Here is an 18,741-nt window from a genome sequence, read left to right as displayed (position 1 = left end):
ATCTCTGTAGAGATTGTATCTGACAAATTTTAAATGTCTTATTTTTTACGTGTTAATTGGTAGTCTGTGAAAATTGTGATGCAGGCATTTGTTCATATGTTTGGGGCAAAAAGATGATAACTATACAGTACAGCCACTTTTTCTTCCTGTATCAGTAATGGTCCCAATATTTAGTCCATGTCGCGTATATATGTAATCAATATGTAAGGTATTTGTTCGGTTCAATGAATTCACTCTTCCCTCGATCCTCGAGGTTCATTTACATTCTTATGGATTGCGAAATAATATTGACTGGCCAGGACTTGTGTTGACTCTGACTTATCAGCTTGATTGTTCTACGAGTCTCTTATTATCCAGAGTTTATACTTGTGCGGTTTACTGAGCCTTCTCATTACCACCCAGACACACTCCCCGTCCAACAGGTCAGAAGACATCACAACAAGCCAACCGCCTGCATTAGTATTTCAGCCTAGTGGCTCCCAAAGGAGACTGAACGATCCTTGATGACAAACTGTTTTGAAGCTTAAAAAAAAAAGGAAAAAAAAAGAGTAGAGCATTGTTATCTCTATTTTCAGAATGCATAATTATCCCTTGAGCAACATTCATATTAAAATGGATAGAAACTAAGGATTTAACAAAAAACGCTTTGAACCGGAATATTATTTTTTTTTTTTATATATATATAAAAGATATGAGCGCATCAAACTGAACCGAATCGAATTGTTCCACTTTGTAATATATCGAGATATGTATCCAATTGTCTTTTATTGGAACATTTACAGTCCTGACAAATTCATTCAAATGTATGCAAAGTGACAACAAAAACAATTGCATCATACCCTCCCAAACTGAACCGCACCATATCGGATCATAATCCCACTTAGTCGAACCGAATCGAATCGTTTTGCACCGGACGTATCAAAAACCATATTGAATCATCTACACCTACTAGAAATTAATGTACAAATTTTATGTGAAATATGTGAAAGTGCCATTTTAATAAGGCAATTGAGTAATTGCCTTATTACAATTTTATACAACAGAAGGTGTGGGAGTCCACAGTCACAACTGGGAATGTGGCTCAATTGACTAATTAAACTACAATAGCGCTTTTCTTCCTTCATGCTTACTGCTTAGCATCCTCTTTACATTAATAAGTGGGCTACATTTTCATCAGCGCGAAGGTATTTTTGTGAGAAGCAAAACTGTTAACGTTATTATTATTATTTTTTTGAAAACCAAAAATAATCTCAAGCAACATTTTGCTAGAAAGTTCTCTGGTGCAGCCGTCATGCTCCTTTAACTCACTGCTGCCCCGTGAGGATCAACCTGGCATTACGAGACAAAATAGATCAGCGCGAGCTTGTTCAGGCTCTTTGCCCGCCATACCCCTCACTCCACCAACCACAACCCCCCCACCCCCTCTCCCCACCTGATTTGACGCCACAAATGCCAGCTCTTGCACAATGAAAATCATGGTGAGTGGGTGTGATTACCCAGGAGGAGGAGTGCATAATGTTGGATGGCACTAAAAGCTATCTAGGAACTGCCAATATGGATGTCATGCTGAAAGCTAAAAACGGAGTAGGATAGAGGAAGGTGAAAATGCCACACAAAGAAAGAGAGTCGCGATCCATATATGCTAATTACCCATTTGATGGGATGCTAGCTACAAGTCTATTATTGTGTCACTTAATCGAGCATCAGTGTCCTGGTATTATGCCAGAACAGAGTTTCCTTTATCATCCTACGAGCAGTTACGGTGTCCGTTTGTTTACGTGGTGTTGGCTATGCTAGTAGCTCAACTTAATGCGCATTGTAAACGTAACAACAATGACGTTCGCGTAAACAAACGTTAGGGTCATTTTAAATGTTAGAACAGTCTGTAATGACAGGAAAATTTGAGGCTCACCAAAAGGGAATCGAACATCAGACGGCCTTGATATTTTTGCGGCTTGTGTAAGTAACAACGCTTTGCACTGAGGGACGCAGATGAACAGCTTTAGCGCCCTTGTATGAAAATGACATTGTGCCCTTCTGCTTGTATCTGAGTTTGGTTTATTGCATTGATGGCAGCTTTCAATTTCCCGTTCCCCTCGGTTTCAGGACTAAGCTGCGTAAAAAAAAGGATTAAGATTATGCTTTGAATGAGTCATCACTTTAAACTACAGAGGGAGTTTACAGTTGAAAAAGGATTATGAATATTACAGAGTGAAATTTTTATTTTCCAATAGGTTTTGCTCCGCTTTATTGGTGAATCCAAAGCATACATAAAATTAAAGGATTACAGTAACATTTGAATATCTCCCTCGTGATATGGCCGTCATTTGAATCACCTCTGACTAATATAAACAAACAATTGCACAGTCTGTAGTCCAAGCAGACCTGCCACAGAGGGGGTGTGAAGGCACGGTGGGCAGAAGTCCACTTGTGATATTTCTTTGTGCAGTCACACACACTTCCTGTAGAAACAAGAGAATTGTCTCGCATTCAAAAAAAGCTGATTTACAAATTTACTGTATCAATAATTCTCCTAAATAGCTAACGAAATGTATGAAAACTGAAGTCTATTAAATGAGTTTCACACCTGGGCCTTTAGTGGGCACTTCATTGACCTAACCCACCTTTTAGGTCACAAAATTATGGAAGCGGTGAACTGCTAATGTGGAGTAAACATTTTTGTTCACTCCCAGCCATTTTCACTGAAGCAACCCCCTTTGCTCCCGGGCTATTTGACTGGATTTTGACTGATTTTGCAAGGCCCACAGTGTTCTATTGCTATAAAAACACCGTTTCAGTTTTGCAGCAATTAGCATTAGAATCTAGCTAAGTTTCATCATTATTCATAAACCTGCTGAAAAGAGAAAATAGCTTGTTGCAACATGGCCCGTGTTGATTTCTTATACTCTGCTGCCACCCGCTGGGCATTTTTGTAATAACTAACATTGCTTTAAGCAACCTCTTCAAGTCAGAGGCCGCATCAAAGCCTACACTCTAGCATAAAAAACAAACATTAAAAAATATATAAATCCATTTTTGGGACCATGGCAATATTTAAAATAGAACGCTTTTATAAATTTGGGGGAGCAAATTAGTTAATTTCACTGCCACCAAAATGATGACTCAATTTGAACGTATGGTCAGATGATATAAAAGACATCCGTCTGTGGGGGCTTGGGAGATTTATTGACTGGGTCGATGACCAGTAAGCACACGAACGGATCAATATCGTCACTCTCGGGGAACAATCTCCACTAAGATGACAATGTATTGACTTCTTAATAAGCGCTCATGTTTCAGGGGAGATAATCATTGCTGAAATTGGATCCTGTGTGTGTGTGCGTGTGTGTGCGTGTGTGATGTCTGCATGTGAGCAGTTGTTTATGCATGAATGAAAGGTCATGCGTGTATAACTGGCTGCTTAGAGGTGATGTGTCTCTACTTGTCATGCAGTATGCATGAAAGTGAATGTGTAGGTGTATACGTGTCAGGCTCCCGTTTATGATATTCGATCAAATATCTGTTTAGCTGTTAAGATTCCACCTGCTTGAATTCAAGCAAGCCCCTGAAAAGCAACATTCTTGGCCAGCTACTAGCTTTGTTGTCGTTTTTATTTTTGTGGTATTGGTCGTGGAAGGTAGTGAGTGACCTAGCCTGACAGACTGCCCCTTATAAATAATCGATCTCCTTCTTGCAGGTACAGTATGTTGGGTGGGCGTCATACAACTTTACAATGTTGGTGTTGACCTGATTAGTATCGGAGTGTACTAGTGATACAACAGTATTTTATACAACATTAAATGCAACCACAATCATCCTTATAATAAATAAAGTTGAATTGTTTTTTTGTTTTTTTCCAGTGTCAACAACATTTTTAAAAAATGTCATGGCTGTGCCTTTTGATGACATTACTCGGTACAGTCGGAACGGATAATGATGGCAGAAACTTTCTTTCCACGGTTACATTTTTCGCATCACAATTTATGATGATCTTCACAGCAACACATTTACTGCCTCGTTTCAGTTGAATTGAAAAAATTAAAGCGCTCTAAAATGGCTGACTGAGTTAAGCGACATGAATGCATACCTGACCTCCCTTAATTTGAACTGAATGGTCTTAAATTGTGCCGCTGGCTGCACGGATTCATTAAAAAAGATAAGGAAAAAAAGACTTGAAAAACCCTAGTGAAGTTATTTTCACTCAGAAATTCTGCGTAAATTTTACAAGGAGAGTACCGAGTACATTTTACTAGTTTATCATTTACTCCCAGCCATTTTCACTGAAGCAACCCCCTTCGCTCCCGGCTGTTTTACTGGATTTTTGACTGATTTTTTAAGGGCCACAGAATATTGTGTTCTATATTTATATAAAACATAGAACCTATCAAAAGAAACATTAGTTTCTTCTTTCATCAGGAAAAAATATATATTTCTATCTGTTTCCGTTTTGCAGCAATTAGCATTAGAATATAGCTAAGTTTCATCATTATTCACAAATCTGTTGAAAACACTAGCAAAAAGAGCTTTTTGCAACATGGCTCTGGTTGATCTCTTATACTCTGCTGCTACCTTCTCGCCGTTTTTGTAATAACTACCATTGCTTCAAGCATTCTCTGCAGTTCAGATGTCTTCACGTCTTTGGGAGCATGGCGATATTTAAAATAGAACGTATTTATACGCTTTTGGGAGCAAATTAGTTAAAAAAGCTACTTCAGAATTGAGGAACAAACTCAGCTTGGGAGCCAATGTATGTCCTCAATGTTTGAGTAACATAAAAAAAAAAATGTAAATAGTCAAATTTATTCAATACTCTCCTTGTAAAATTTCCATAACATTTCTGAGTAAAAAAACGTTACTTGGAAATGTTCAAGTAAATGTTACTCTTTTTTTTTTGTGCTGAAATGAATTAGATTCACATTTGACGACAACGAATGAAAAAGCATAACACCATAACTATCAAATTCCAAACAGTTATCGATAATGAATTAACCACACCCATCTGTTGCAGACTATAAATTTATAAAATTTATAAATTTCATAGCTATGCCTAAAAACCCATGATTTGGAATATTACATGAAAATGTCAAAAGAATCAGCAGTGACATTTGGACTTGCGAAAACAACGGCATCTTCTGTTCTACCAGCACACTCCGCATGATCTCATTAAAATATTATGTGACTGACAGATGCATTTGCACCTAACTGAAAAGCAAATAGAACCCGGAGAGCAATTTTCCATCCTACTTGTGTCTACCTCATTGCAGTGTTCGGGGAGACAAGAGAGGCGAGAGGGCCCCGTGTTAAGTGTCTTATTAGTGGGAAATGACTGCAATGTCAGAGCAGCCCAAGCTGTCACAGTGCAGCCATCTTTAGAATGAGAAGCTCTTGTCGTGGATGGAATCACATTTTAATCCCTACCACATTATTACCGTGGTGACGAAGGTCAGCACTCAGGCGCATTTAAGCAGGAATAAACCCCCTTGAGAGCTTATGATAATGTGCTCCCTCAATGGGAAATATTGCTCGTATTTTAGTTTCAAGCTTTTTGTCGAATACGGCGCGGCTAATGAAGAGCCTAATGCAATGCAGCTGTGTGGGCCGCCATGGTAACCATGAATAATTCAGCCTACTTGTTCTTTGGTTTCCTGGTCTCAGGAGGGTTCTGCCTATATTGTCCATTATGACAGGCCATTATCCAGCCTTCAGCCTGCTCGCTCTCAGATGGCGCGCAGAGCCCCATTTGTTACCCCTCTTGCCCCGAGTAACCTTCAACCAGCTGGAGAGAATGATTGAGACTATGCTGTTATATAAACATGAGAGCAAGAGGTGCGAGACGTTGGAAAAAGGACGGCAACCCGGCGCGCCGGGGAATTCAAAGAGGTCCTCCCATTTCATTACATGTGCATATTACATCTGCCTCCAAAAAGCCAGGAGTTGCACTTTGAATACAAATGCACAAACACGCCACTTTTATATTAATGCTTGTCGTGGGTGTCTTGTTACGATGCTTTGCAGTCATGTCGGACTTGGAATACCACGGTGAAACATTTGGAATAATGCGACTATGAACAGTGCGCCACTTTGTCTGCCGATCCACTCAGTTCAGTTTAAGGCTTGTCTAACTACTTTGAAATGTTCTGTGTTATCGGGAAAATGTTATCGGGAGTATAAATATCAAATAGCAACAGAGTGGAGTTGTGAAGGTGGAAATAAAATTATTCTGAAACACTGGTTGACCTATAAAATTTAAACGAGTCATCCCAGGGTCAGATAGTCATCATGCCATCTAAAACGTTCTATTATAAGTCTAAGCAGATGCGGTTGCAAATTTGAAAGTGTTATCATGACATAACTGTCTCACATTTCACAAGTATAAATAATCCAGCAATGTAATTTCAAACATACATTAATAACCATCAATTTGTAGCTTCAGTTTGATAACAACTGACAACACAAATAGCAACAGACACTTCAGATGGCAGCTAGCAGCTAATGTTAGCAGTTGGCTAGCTTTGCGACTCAAGCATTTGAACTCTGATATAACGCTGATATATTCATATATGTACATACATGTTTATAATTAATATAACTATATTTAAAATAAAAATACACTGATAGCACATTCTTTTAGACACCAAACGAGTACTCACATTTCAGTACTCAGTAATGATAACGCATTACTTCTTGCAATTGTGATGAAAATGCATTTTAACACACCTGCTCCCAATTCACACCTTGCAACACTAATGAGTCACATGATGCCAACTCTGCTCAATTTGGACATTTTCACTTAGGGATCTACTCACTTTTGGTGCCAGGGTTTTAACAATTAAAATTATTCTTGAATATGGAATACATTTTGCGCAAAAATAACACCTCATAAAGTAAATATGGAATGATTGTATTCCACTTGACTGGGAGGTACAGTAAACAGTATACTCTATGTTCCGCTTCTGTTATTCACATCATGGCCTCCTAGGGGGCAGTGTGGTGAGCACATTCCGATAACACACATAGATTTGATGACCACAAAGAAGAATGGCATGGTAAAGCTAAAATAATGTAACTCATTTTTAGTAGAATCATGAATATATGATTCTGAGTATTGTTATACCATCTTTATGTATATGTTGCTGTGGTGTTCCTGTCGTTAGCCTGTCTATAGAGTTTTGCGTTACGTGTTAGCATTTTGCTAGCGGACTTTTGCAAGACTCTTGAGTTAGCTTGAACATACAATATGGTGTTGTTTTTATGGGTATAGAGGTACGTTATCAGCACTGATACCAATACTGGTATCGCTTGTAGATGTATTTATATTACTGTAAACATGGGGGATTATTCTAAGCCATCTTTTGCCAGCAGGGAGCTGTGTTTGTGTTAAGTCAAATCTCCACTATTATTTGCTGCAAATTGAGGATCACAGGCTTAGGAATTAAAGTAAAGAAGGTTCACAGAATACATTTGACTTGAAGTGATTGGATTTGGTCTGGAGCGTAATCAATATTGGAGCGGCCAGTTGACGAGGCGTGATGCATTTGATCTAGTCATTAAGACAGACAGGAAGCCCCGCGCCCCGCTACCTGGGCCATCTCCAATCAATGTGTGCGATGGCTCTTAAATCAATGAGCGTGTTGCATGGACCGTCCCCTGAGAGCATGTGTAGAAAACTGGAAAGAACAGGGGTGCGAGGAGAGAATAGAAGGTGAGGGAGGGTATTCCACTGTTAGCTATACTAACCTCTATATTAATGACCGTGTGTCATTACCTGCATCTAAATGTTATCCAGTTCAGGTAATAGTAATTTAGAAACACAATGAAGCCGGTCATGTGAGGCTGGACCACCCTGAACCCGTGTCACGCTCTGGCTCAGCTGCTGTCACGCCTGATATTTAGCAGAGAGCTGAACGCAGACTGATGTTTGTGTTCTTGTGATTCCAGGCCAGCAATTCTCCCAAGGGCAGGCCACAGTAATCAGGGTCGTGATATCATCCCTGGGGTGGGAGGACGAAGAAGCGGTGGCCTGTGGGGCTGATCCGCGGAGCAGATATATTTATCTAGGTAATGAGAGCCCAAACACTGCGCGTCTGCGGGGAGGGCCGGGGACATGGCCTATTGCGCCGGGAGACCCACCGGTGCCATGGCAGCGCAGTCCCCGTGCTGCTCATTAAACTTCCATCAGCATGTGGTCACCATGTTCCTGCCTGGCCTCCAAAGTGCCTGTTATTAATTCATGAAAGCACAGCGCACATGTGATTGAGTCTGGTGAGCAGTGAAGCGGCGAGGCATGGGAGATGGGGGGAAATATTGTCTGTGTCTGAACACCCAACCTTCCACAAACCCCCTCCCACGCCTTCCCTCTGGCGGTGCGGTCTTGAGAAAAAAAGCAGACACAGACATAGATACGCTATGTTGTGAAACATTAATAGCCTTAGTTGCAGTTTCCCTACAACTGGGAAGAGCAAAGCAGGACGTGTGTGTGTCAACCCAAACATTTTCTTTACAATATGTTCTATGCAGCCCCAGTAGTCTAAACACAACATTCTGATTAATATTGCATTTGTGGAATATGAATTAAGTGGCAAAATCCACCCGTCTTTATCCATCATATTTATATAGGAATGGACTATCAATAGGCCCTCGCAGCTGAAGCCAGAAAGCAGCCATCTTAAAGTTGCCACAGTTGCTGACAACTTGTGTTTTTGTTTTTTTCCCCCACTGAAAACATTGTCATCAGTGATGGGCTTTACTTTCATTTGATTTCTGATAACATGATCCAGACGAATCTCAGTTATAACATATTAAAGAAAATTTTCTTAGCGATGCATGTAGCGCTTTTCCCAGGCTTATTTGTACAACAGTATGCCATACTTGGTGACATTTTCATCATCAAAATAAAGTGAAAAAGCTGCGGAGAAATCAATGTATTCAAGTTACAGAGTGGCAACGTAAGATGGCCGCCGGTAGCTGCCGAGTAGGGATAGTAATTGATACGATTTTTACGAGTCCAATCCATTATCCATCTGTTTAACGATTCGATTTTTTATCGATTCTCTTGATTATTTTTTCTTTTTTTAAGCAGATTAGCGTCCACTTTATTTGATGTCTGTCTGTAAACATGATACCACATGTTTAAAAGTAACATGAACTCACCTGAAAGAGAGGCCTTAATAGGTCAACGTTCTAGGACATCTCGATGGGGTGCCATGGGATCCTCAGAATAACAAAAAAATTGTTTTGAGAATAAACACAAATAAAACTAATATTTGTCTGCATAAATTTACAAACTACAACGTAGATTGTGGCAACACGATTAACTGAAGTCCAACTACGAACTGTGCATCGTGTAATTCTGTAAACATGAATTATGCTAACAATTCTTTTGCAGGAAAATAAGCATATCTGCTTTTTTTTTTTTTGGAATGATACGAGATGTCTCCCGCTGTGGAGAACACCCTTTCAGATGGGGCGGAGGATGCCTGCACACACAGTAAACGTGCGTGAGCCGTGATTGGTCGCTACCTGAGCCCTGAGCAACTGTGATGTCATTTCCACTCGGCAGCAAGTGGCAAAATGGCCCCCCTGAGATGGATAAAATGGGTGGATTTTGCCGCTAAATTTATATTCCACAAATGTTTCGACATGTGGGGGCAGAAACAAGATATTATTGTAAAAAAAAAAAAAAAATCATTCCTTTAATGTATGTGAATCAGGATGCTCAGAAGCTCATTGGCTTTAGTGTGTTCAAAGGCTGGTGGAGGAGGGTTGCGCATTGTTGAGGCATTTTGTGTGACTAGATAAACAAATGCGGTGTTGTTTGGGAATTATTGCATATACGTTGAGCCAGCTGCTTTTATCTCTGCTCCACAGACGTGCTTTCTTGTGTTGGGAATCCCCGCTTAAAACGGGAGACAGTAATTTGGCCTGGATATGGATTGCTGCAATTGAATTTAAAACATTAGCTCCGGGATAATAATGGTTGCTGCAGAGAAAATCTAGGAAATGCATTTGGTCGTTAGAGCATGGAGGGATGGGACTAATGGTGTGCGGGGGTGGAGGCAGGAAAAGATGAAGACCATTTTTAGGATGAATGGGTTATTTCAGAGCGGCTGGGATGGGGGAGAGCGAGGGGAAGTGAACGAGAAGGGGAAGATGGCGACAGCGAGAGAGAGAGAGAGAAAGAGTGAGGGGTGCTACATGATTTCAAATTAACCATTATTGTAGGCTGTGACATGTATTATGTCTCCCGCGGCTGTGAATCTTGAGCTCATTTTCACGGAGGAGAAGCGAATACGAGTCCACTGTCACAGTCTGAATGCTTACAGCTGGCTTGAGCTCCTCATCTTAGGGCCAATTATGACTCCTCTTCGAGCAAATCCTGAGCCCGGGCCGGCTCTTTGCTGGCAAATCTCGCCATGCATAGCTTATTGTTAGCAGCACTCCATGTCCAATTAACAAAATGTTCCCTTTCCAATTCCTCTCGTCTCTGGAACTGGCCAGCGTTAAGCGGCAGGACCCTTTATCGACATAATGATAATGGCAGTTGTGATCATTATGTGCATGCACAGAATTGGATAAAAAAATATTATAGCAATTTCCATATGTGCGAAACAAGTGGGAATTTAGTTATTCTAATTAGGCAAGCCATCAAGGGATAGTGTATCCCTACCTTGCCAGAACTGGAGACAAAAGATATCATCTTAATTCCTTATGAAGAACTTCTCATAAATCATCGCTTCATATCTTCTCCACTGACATTTATTCAGTCATTGTTTTACTCAGGCTCGCCGTCTCTTAATTGCCAGCGCGAGGTGCTAACGATTAGACGGAGAATGAAATTGATGTCCTGCAGAAGACGAAAGAATCGATGAGACAGCCAAAGAGAGACGTTTCATGACAGCAGCTCATGTTTACTTGACAAGCGGCGATAATAATGTGTTGCTGGCCCACCCCCGAGCATCTCTGTCAGATTCCATCATCGTATAATTAATAAAAGAGGGCAAAAATGCTCCTCTCATATTTACTGCCATATTAACTGAAGGGTTTATGATATTGGACCAGTGTGCGTTGTTATGATCAGAAGAGTGAAATTGTTCACTGTGTGGTAATAATACAGAAAAATTTATGATGGTCGGATGTGAGAGAAGCCACAATTATTACCTATTATAATCTTGAGTTCGGATCATGTATTCCTGTTTTATAACTAATAAATGATTATGTCCACATGGCCGCCAAAGACAGTTTCTTTGCCACCTCTTTTGATTTACATGTTCGTCAAATTGTAATCATATCATCAAGTAATCCTTTCACCATTTACTTGTTGTACAAAATCTTTACCAACAAAATGCCACATGGGAAATAAACGTTATATAGGAAGCTGCTAGGTCTTAGGCATTATTGAAGAGGACTTTCTTTCAGTATTGGAAACAGGGTGGCGGATGTGCCAAGTAAACATTTAATGATTTTGCAGAGGAACATTTTGTTGGTATTAAAATTGTTAGTTGGTATCATTGCTTGGTGGGATTTCTTTTTTAATGTCCTTAATTTTAACAAAGGAGAAATGTTTAAAAAATGGCCTAAACTTGGACTACATGGGGACCGATATTAGATTCAGAATGATAACTGTGAGCAACAACATTGTGGGATTAAAATTACAGCTCTAAAATTACCTTCTGTGTTTTTTTAACATTTGGGTGGGAACAAAAATCCAATTGAACACAAGCTATTTATTTTTTAAACAAAATATATACTATTTAGAATGTTAAATTTGAATAATGTTAAAATTCTTTTTTTTTTTTTTTATTCTTCTTGGTAAATCGCAGTGTCCCATCACTGGTGAGCTATTTTTAGAACAGACCTGTGGGATACTCATGTTGTCCTTGAGGCTTACTAGTACCCACTCTTTTTTTTTTCAGGACAATGCACGTTAATCAGAACAAAAAGGCATTTGTGTTTGCAATATGTTGTCTTCTTGCTCCCTCCTCCTGTTACACATCGGGTGTTAGAATAAATGTACATAGGTTATCCCATATTTACTCTTATAGTATTGCAGCTTCAAAAACAAGAACTGTGCCCTTATCACAAGATAGTGGCTGGAACATTTTGCAGTTGAACTATTGAACTTTGACTGTTGAAACTTTCAGTGCCAAAGAAAAACACATCTACGTTATTATCTGCACAATGACTCATATTCGTGATGGTTTTAATGTTGCTGCTGTGTGATCCCCTACCCTTTAGAGCAGCATTGGCTGTGTAACTACGGAACGCCTTGTAAAAAAAAGAAGAAAAAAAAGAGAGTGCTTGGGAGAATGTGCTTTAGAGTACATCTCTGTCCGTTCTCCTCGCGAGCAAAAATAATCATATAATAAATAATAAATAAATAATAATAAAAGTCTCTTGTCTTCCTTCCTTGTCTGTTGTTTATTAAAAGTTCTAGGTTGACTGAACCTGACAAAGGGGGAAACAAGTTAATTGGAGGCAATTAACTTAAAAAAACGTGGCTCATTTACTCAACTTTGCAATCAGCCAATTGTATTGTGCCCTGCTTAACTCATTCAGTTCAACAAAATATGTTCTATTTTAAATGTTTTAAGGGTCCCAAAAACATATTTATATGTTTTTATGTTTTTTTTTTATGCTAGAACATACAGGAGGCTTTGATGCAGCCTCTCAACTCCAAAGAACATTTGAAGAAATGGTCAGCAGGCCAGCAGGTGGCAGCAGAGCAAAAGAGATCAACCAGGGCCATGTTGGAAAAAACTAATTTACTCACATTTCTAAATAGAATAGTATACAAATACACATTTTTTTTCTGATGAAAGAAGAGACTCTAATCCTTGTTTTGGCAGGTTCCATGTTTTTATAGCAATAGAACACAATATTCTGTGGACCTTGCAGAATCTGTCTAAATCCAGTAAAACAGCCGGGAGTGAAGGGGATTGCTTCTGTGAAAATGGCAGGGATTGAATAAGTTAAACATTCCTTCCAAAAAAGAAAAGAGCTAATTTTTGATGACAGGCAGCATTGGCGATTATTAAAACTTTTGACCTTTTTAAAACCACGCTAAACGTCAAACCGGTATCAGCCCATGTCTTATTGGGACATCACATGTTCATTCAACAGATCCTCCTTCAAGAGCAAATTGGATTCTGAGGTAGGCACAACATGTACCTGCTCGCCATCTGTGTCACAGGAGAAACAATAGGCAGTGTACCACTTGCTTCAACAGCCCATTAGATTTAGTAGCAAGTAAGCAAGTACTAACCTATTATGTCCCACCAGGGGAACAGATGGCATGGGCCCAAAAGAACAAGGTGTGTGCTTTTATGCGCATTCACCACGGGGCCACATCGCATTTCGATTAATGAATATGTTACAGATTTAACGCATTAGATTCATCATGAATGAACACCTGGGGTGAAATATTGAGGTTAAAGAAAAGTTTCAGGACTGGCCTCATCAAAAATAAATAAATAACTAGGGTTCGACTGGCCTTGATGTGTCACGTAAAAGATCACGGAACTGTTTTATGACGTACTTCTCCATTTATGCTTCATCCCAGTTTCCACAAATCTAAATGTGTCAGTCATGACATGATGTTACAAACGAGGATACAAATTCTGTACTTATTACTTTTTCAGAGTAGCTATGAGAGTGAAACAGGTTTGACAGACAATAATTGCTTAAACGTTACCTCTGATTACCAAATTAATGTCAGGGTTATAAGGTAGCACTGTCTACAGTCCTTCTGTTTGTTGAATTCATTGGCAGATTAGCGCCGTGGTGTGACGTCACACTAATAGCTGTGCTGCCATCTGTTAACATTTGAGGATTATGGCTTACCCTCTGAAATGATAACTTAAAAGAACTCACCTGATACACCTCATACTTATTGGAATGTCTGCCGATGGAGAAGTTATTTTAATAAACCCCCAAATGATCAGGCAAGAGGCAAGGTACACCCCGACCATATATCGAGCAGTAAAAAAATCACATCATCTCCTTAACAGAGGCAGAATACAGAAGGCGCTAGTGCGTAAGTGTTGATATGGGAGCTGCCCTCTTCGAATTCAACCGCGAAGAAACGATGATAAACCTTCCCGGAATGATTTTTTTTTTTTAATCAAAGGTGATGTGAGAGTTAATTCGCAAGATGGGAGGACGAGGCAGTGAGAGCCTGAGAGCGCGGCTCTTCGGGCCTCTTCACTGGTAATTTAACTGCAGTATGTGGGGATACGCATACATCAACGTGCAGCACCTCGCCACTTGAAATTGACTGCGAGAATATGCGACAGTGTGTCACTGGGTGTCGTTCAGCTACTGAGCAGGATGTTGGCTGGGGATCTGCAAAATGAGCCTTCGGAATATTACTTTATGAAAGATGTCTCGAGGTTTAGAGTTATTTGTTTTCATCAAGCATGGATCATCACTGTGAGTTGATAGAAACCGAAGGAGTAGCTACATTTAACCCTTTTCCATTGTCGCTTCGTGAGTTGTTGTTTTTTGTAGTTAATTACTCTATTTTGGTCTAACTTTTTTTTTTATATTGGGTGTAAAAATGTAATTTGAACAAACAAAACAGGAATTACTGTATTTCAGCACAGTCTAGTTTTGGTTGAAAATTATTGAATGTTTTTCAGCGTAATCTTGCTTTTTACACCTACATAAAACACTATTTTAGAATGTTCATCTTTTGGCATGATTATTGATGTATATTCTGAGATGAGTTAAGTTAGTTCAGAAAATTTACTGTAAACACAGAGGAATCGGTACACATTTGTTTAGTTTGAGACTAAATTTGAAAGTATTGTATTTCGGCACAGCCTATAGTTTTTGTTGAAAATTATGTTATATGTTATGTTAATGTTATATACTGTAATCCTGCTTTTTACGCTTACAGAAAACTATTTTATAATGTTCATCTTTAGGCATGATTACTGATTATATTCTGAGATTAGTTAAATTAGTCAGTTTGGAAAGTTAGTTTGTTTACTGTAAACACAGTAAGATCAGTACACAGTACTATAATGTTGTTGTGTCCATCGCTCTTGCGCTCTTTCTCAATATATTTTAAATACATTTGTATTATTGCATTTAAAAGTGTGTTTAAAGGGGAAGTCAACTTTAAACATTTCTGACAATACGTTATATGTGACCTCACTAGCCTAAACATGACATTCTGTTAATATTACATTGTGGAATATGAGTTATGCAGTAAAATCCAACCGTTTTTTATCCATCTCAGTCAGCAGCCATTTTGCCACTTGCTGTCGACTAAAGATGACATCACAGTTGCTCATGGCCCAGCCAACGACCAATCACAGCTCACGTGCTTTCTGAAGCTGAGCTGTGATTTGTCGTTACCTGAGACCTGAGCAACTGTGATGTCATTTTCACTTGACGGCAAGTGGCAAAATGGCCGACTTCTGATACTGATAAAAACTGCAAAATTTTGTTGTTTAACTCATATTACACTAATGCAATATTAACCAGAATACCGTATTTAGACTAGTGGGGCTGCATAGAAAATATTATTGTCAATTTTTTTGGGGACTTCCCCTTTAATTCATTCACTCCCAGCCATTTTCACAGAAGAAATCACCTTCGCTCCCGGCTGTTTTACTGGATTTTGGATATTGTGTTCTACTGCTATAATAACATGGAACCTACCAAAAGAAAGATTAAAGTCTCTTCTTTCATCAGGATCTTTTTTCTGCTTCCGTTCTGCAGCAATTAGCATTAGAATATAGCTAAGTTTCATTATTATTCACAAATCTATTTTGAATTGTAAGTAATTGAGTTTTTTTTTAACATGGCCCTGGTTGATATATTTTGCTCTGCTGCCACCTGCTGGCCATTTGTGTGATAACTACCATTTCTTAAACCGTTAGTTGCAGTTGAAAGGCTGCATCAAAGCCTTCTATATGTTCTAACATAAGAAAAACATTTTAAAAACATATAAATACGTCTTTGGGATACTTACAATATATTATATTTATACGTTTTGGGGAGCAAATGAGTTAAATATTTTTCAAAGAATTAAGTACCGTAAATGATATAAAATGATGTCTATATAGTATTTAAATGGTCTGAACATCGCGGGGGTTACTGTATATTATTTTAATCACAACATTGGGATGCGTCTTGTTCCCACTACACTTCTTGGTTTGCTAATTGGCTTCTAAAGTGAGAAAATCTGGTTTGCTGTGGTGAGAATCTTCCTCTCACACTTGGAGCTAACTTCAACTTGATCTTCGCTCTGGGCTCCTGCCAGCTGCTCTTTGCTCCTACAGCTTGAGACTTCATTCCTTGGGGAAAAGAATTCCTGTCGAGCTCTTTACTCTGCAATCAAAATGGACGGGGTCAAGCTCGACCCCCTCCCCTCACGGGGTACCCTGGCATGCTCAATAGCCTCAGATCGTCATGCGCCGCACGCGTGTTGAAGGAGGATCATTTGAGCATGTCTGCAAGCACACAGTGAGCATGCCCTGTTTGTAAGGGTTCACAGCTTACACTAATTAATAGGGTCTTTTCTTTTTTTTTTCTCAAGTAGCGGCTTTATTTTTCAATCATTAAAGCAGGTTGCTGATGGGAACAATGAACACAAAACAAAATGAAAAGTAACTCATTAGTGCAAAATTGCAGTGGTTCATTAATGCAAGTACATGAAATGTACCAATTTTAACATTTTCAGTCCAGCGGTTTGTTACACACTTTATTGTGGAAGAGCATCGATCTTGATTGTATTCTAATGAAATGTAAAATGTTACTTAAAACATTAACTGTGCTGTACACAAGGGTGGGGGGATGCTTGGAATGCATCACCAGTGAAAACGGAGTTGAGGGAACACTGTAATATTAATGCCAATAAAAGCAAATGTTAAGTGTGCCCAAAAAATGGATTTATCATGAATTATCAGAGATGGGTGACCGAGTACTGATACCAGGGAATGCCCAGGCCTCATTTCCAGGCATCGGTACTCGCGATGGTGGCTAATACCAGTAAGGCTGCCCTCTTGTGGCCATTTTATGATCATGAACTAGAAATTAGAAATAAGAATGGAAAATTGCCAATAATTTTACGATACAGGTCTTTTTTCTTTTCAGTTTCTTTTCTCTTTTTTTTATGTATCAAAAAGTAATACAATAGTGGTATTGGTACTTGATACCAGTATCAGTGTGAAAAAAGTGGTATCGAACATTCCTTATTAATATATTACCAATATTAGTGATTACTTTTAATGCTTAAAATGGACACACCAACATTGATTCAAATATAGATATCCGATACCTAATGTTTTTCCTGCTTTTAATAGTCAATTCAAATTGCATTCTTTTTAATCCTATAATATGTCAGATTTTATTTATTTTTATTTTTATTCCCGCATTCCGTATTAAATGTCAGTTTACTGCTTCTTGGCATCTGCGGATCAAAATATTGTATGCAATTTTCTGTAAAATGTATATCAGACAAAAATACATTGTATATTATACATTCAAAGTAGTAGACAACACGTATCAAATACTTGGGCTTTTATGTGTATATTTTCAATTATAATAATTACATTTGGGTGAAGTTGTAAATTAAAGATGTTAAAACAAGCTATTTGATTTTGGCATACAAAACTTAGCCTGGGGTGCTACATTGGGTAGGACTGGTAATTTTTTTGGGTTCTGTGTACATGCTGTTTGTTTGTGTGTACAATAGGGAGGACACATGTGGAAGGGTAATGTGACATTTCCCAATAATGGTCTAATCTGCGCAAACGCACTTAAACAATGGAGCACCTGATTGTTTGCTTATCCCGTGGTCACCGAGGCCGGCCCGGTCACGTGGGGGCTTTATTGCAGCTTTCTTATTGGTTACCAAACGGACAAGTGTCTCTTTTTACAGGATCCTATTGCCCACCCCGTGACAGAGGAGTCGCCCTAGCAGCTGTCAGCAGGACGATCAAGTATCCTGCAAGGCTGTTCCCCCCGCCTGTCCCGTGGCCACGTTCACCGACAGCCAGCATCAGCTGATTATCGCCACCGTGGCAGTAAAAGAAACCCACTTTGGCAGAGCGAGGAATGCTGATATTGAGTTGCCAACACTTCATCCACAGGCTCAGGCTGTGTCACCCTAGCCTTGAGAGCCAGATGCCCTGACACATTAGCAACCTGCTTAAGGTCAAGGGATCAAATCGTAGCCAGATTTATCAATTGCATCACGTAGCTATAAAAGATGTTAACGTGTTTGTACGTTGTAACTGAACTTTATTGCTCCTTTGACAAACAGAAAGGAAACAGTTGATCTGAGAGAGATGAATACGATTCTGAATACATACTCCAATATTATCTAGCAGCTCATGAAAAGCAAACAGCTTCTCCTCAATGAAGTGCTTCTTTGATATGAGGAACTCATATTGCTAACGGGCGCAAGTGTGCAAGGTGTACAAACGCCACACTCATAAAAAAAAGTTATTTTAATCCCTGCTGGCCAGTCAGGCTTGGTGTTTGTATATTTTGAGTGTGTATCTCTGAGAGGTTAACACCACTGCACTCAGAGGCTCAGACGGACTACTGGTGTCTGGTATCAAGCTGAATTAAAGCTATGTCAACACATTCAGTCAGCTAGGCTTACTTCACACAGGCCCAGTTGTCTCTTATCTGAGGCACCGGCACAGTCAACTACATCATACCCGCCGCGCGCACGCACGCGCAGTTTTTGCTGCTCCGAGTGTTTATTCTCAAAATATATTTTTG

The sequence above is a fragment of the Leptonotus elevatus genome, chromosome 4, assembly GCF_054856555.1.
Source record: "Leptonotus elevatus isolate MCC_2025b chromosome 4, RoL_Lele_1.0, whole genome shotgun sequence".
NCBI lineage: Eukaryota > Metazoa > Chordata > Actinopteri > Syngnathiformes > Syngnathidae > Leptonotus > Leptonotus elevatus.
This window is presented reverse-complemented; position numbering follows the sequence as displayed.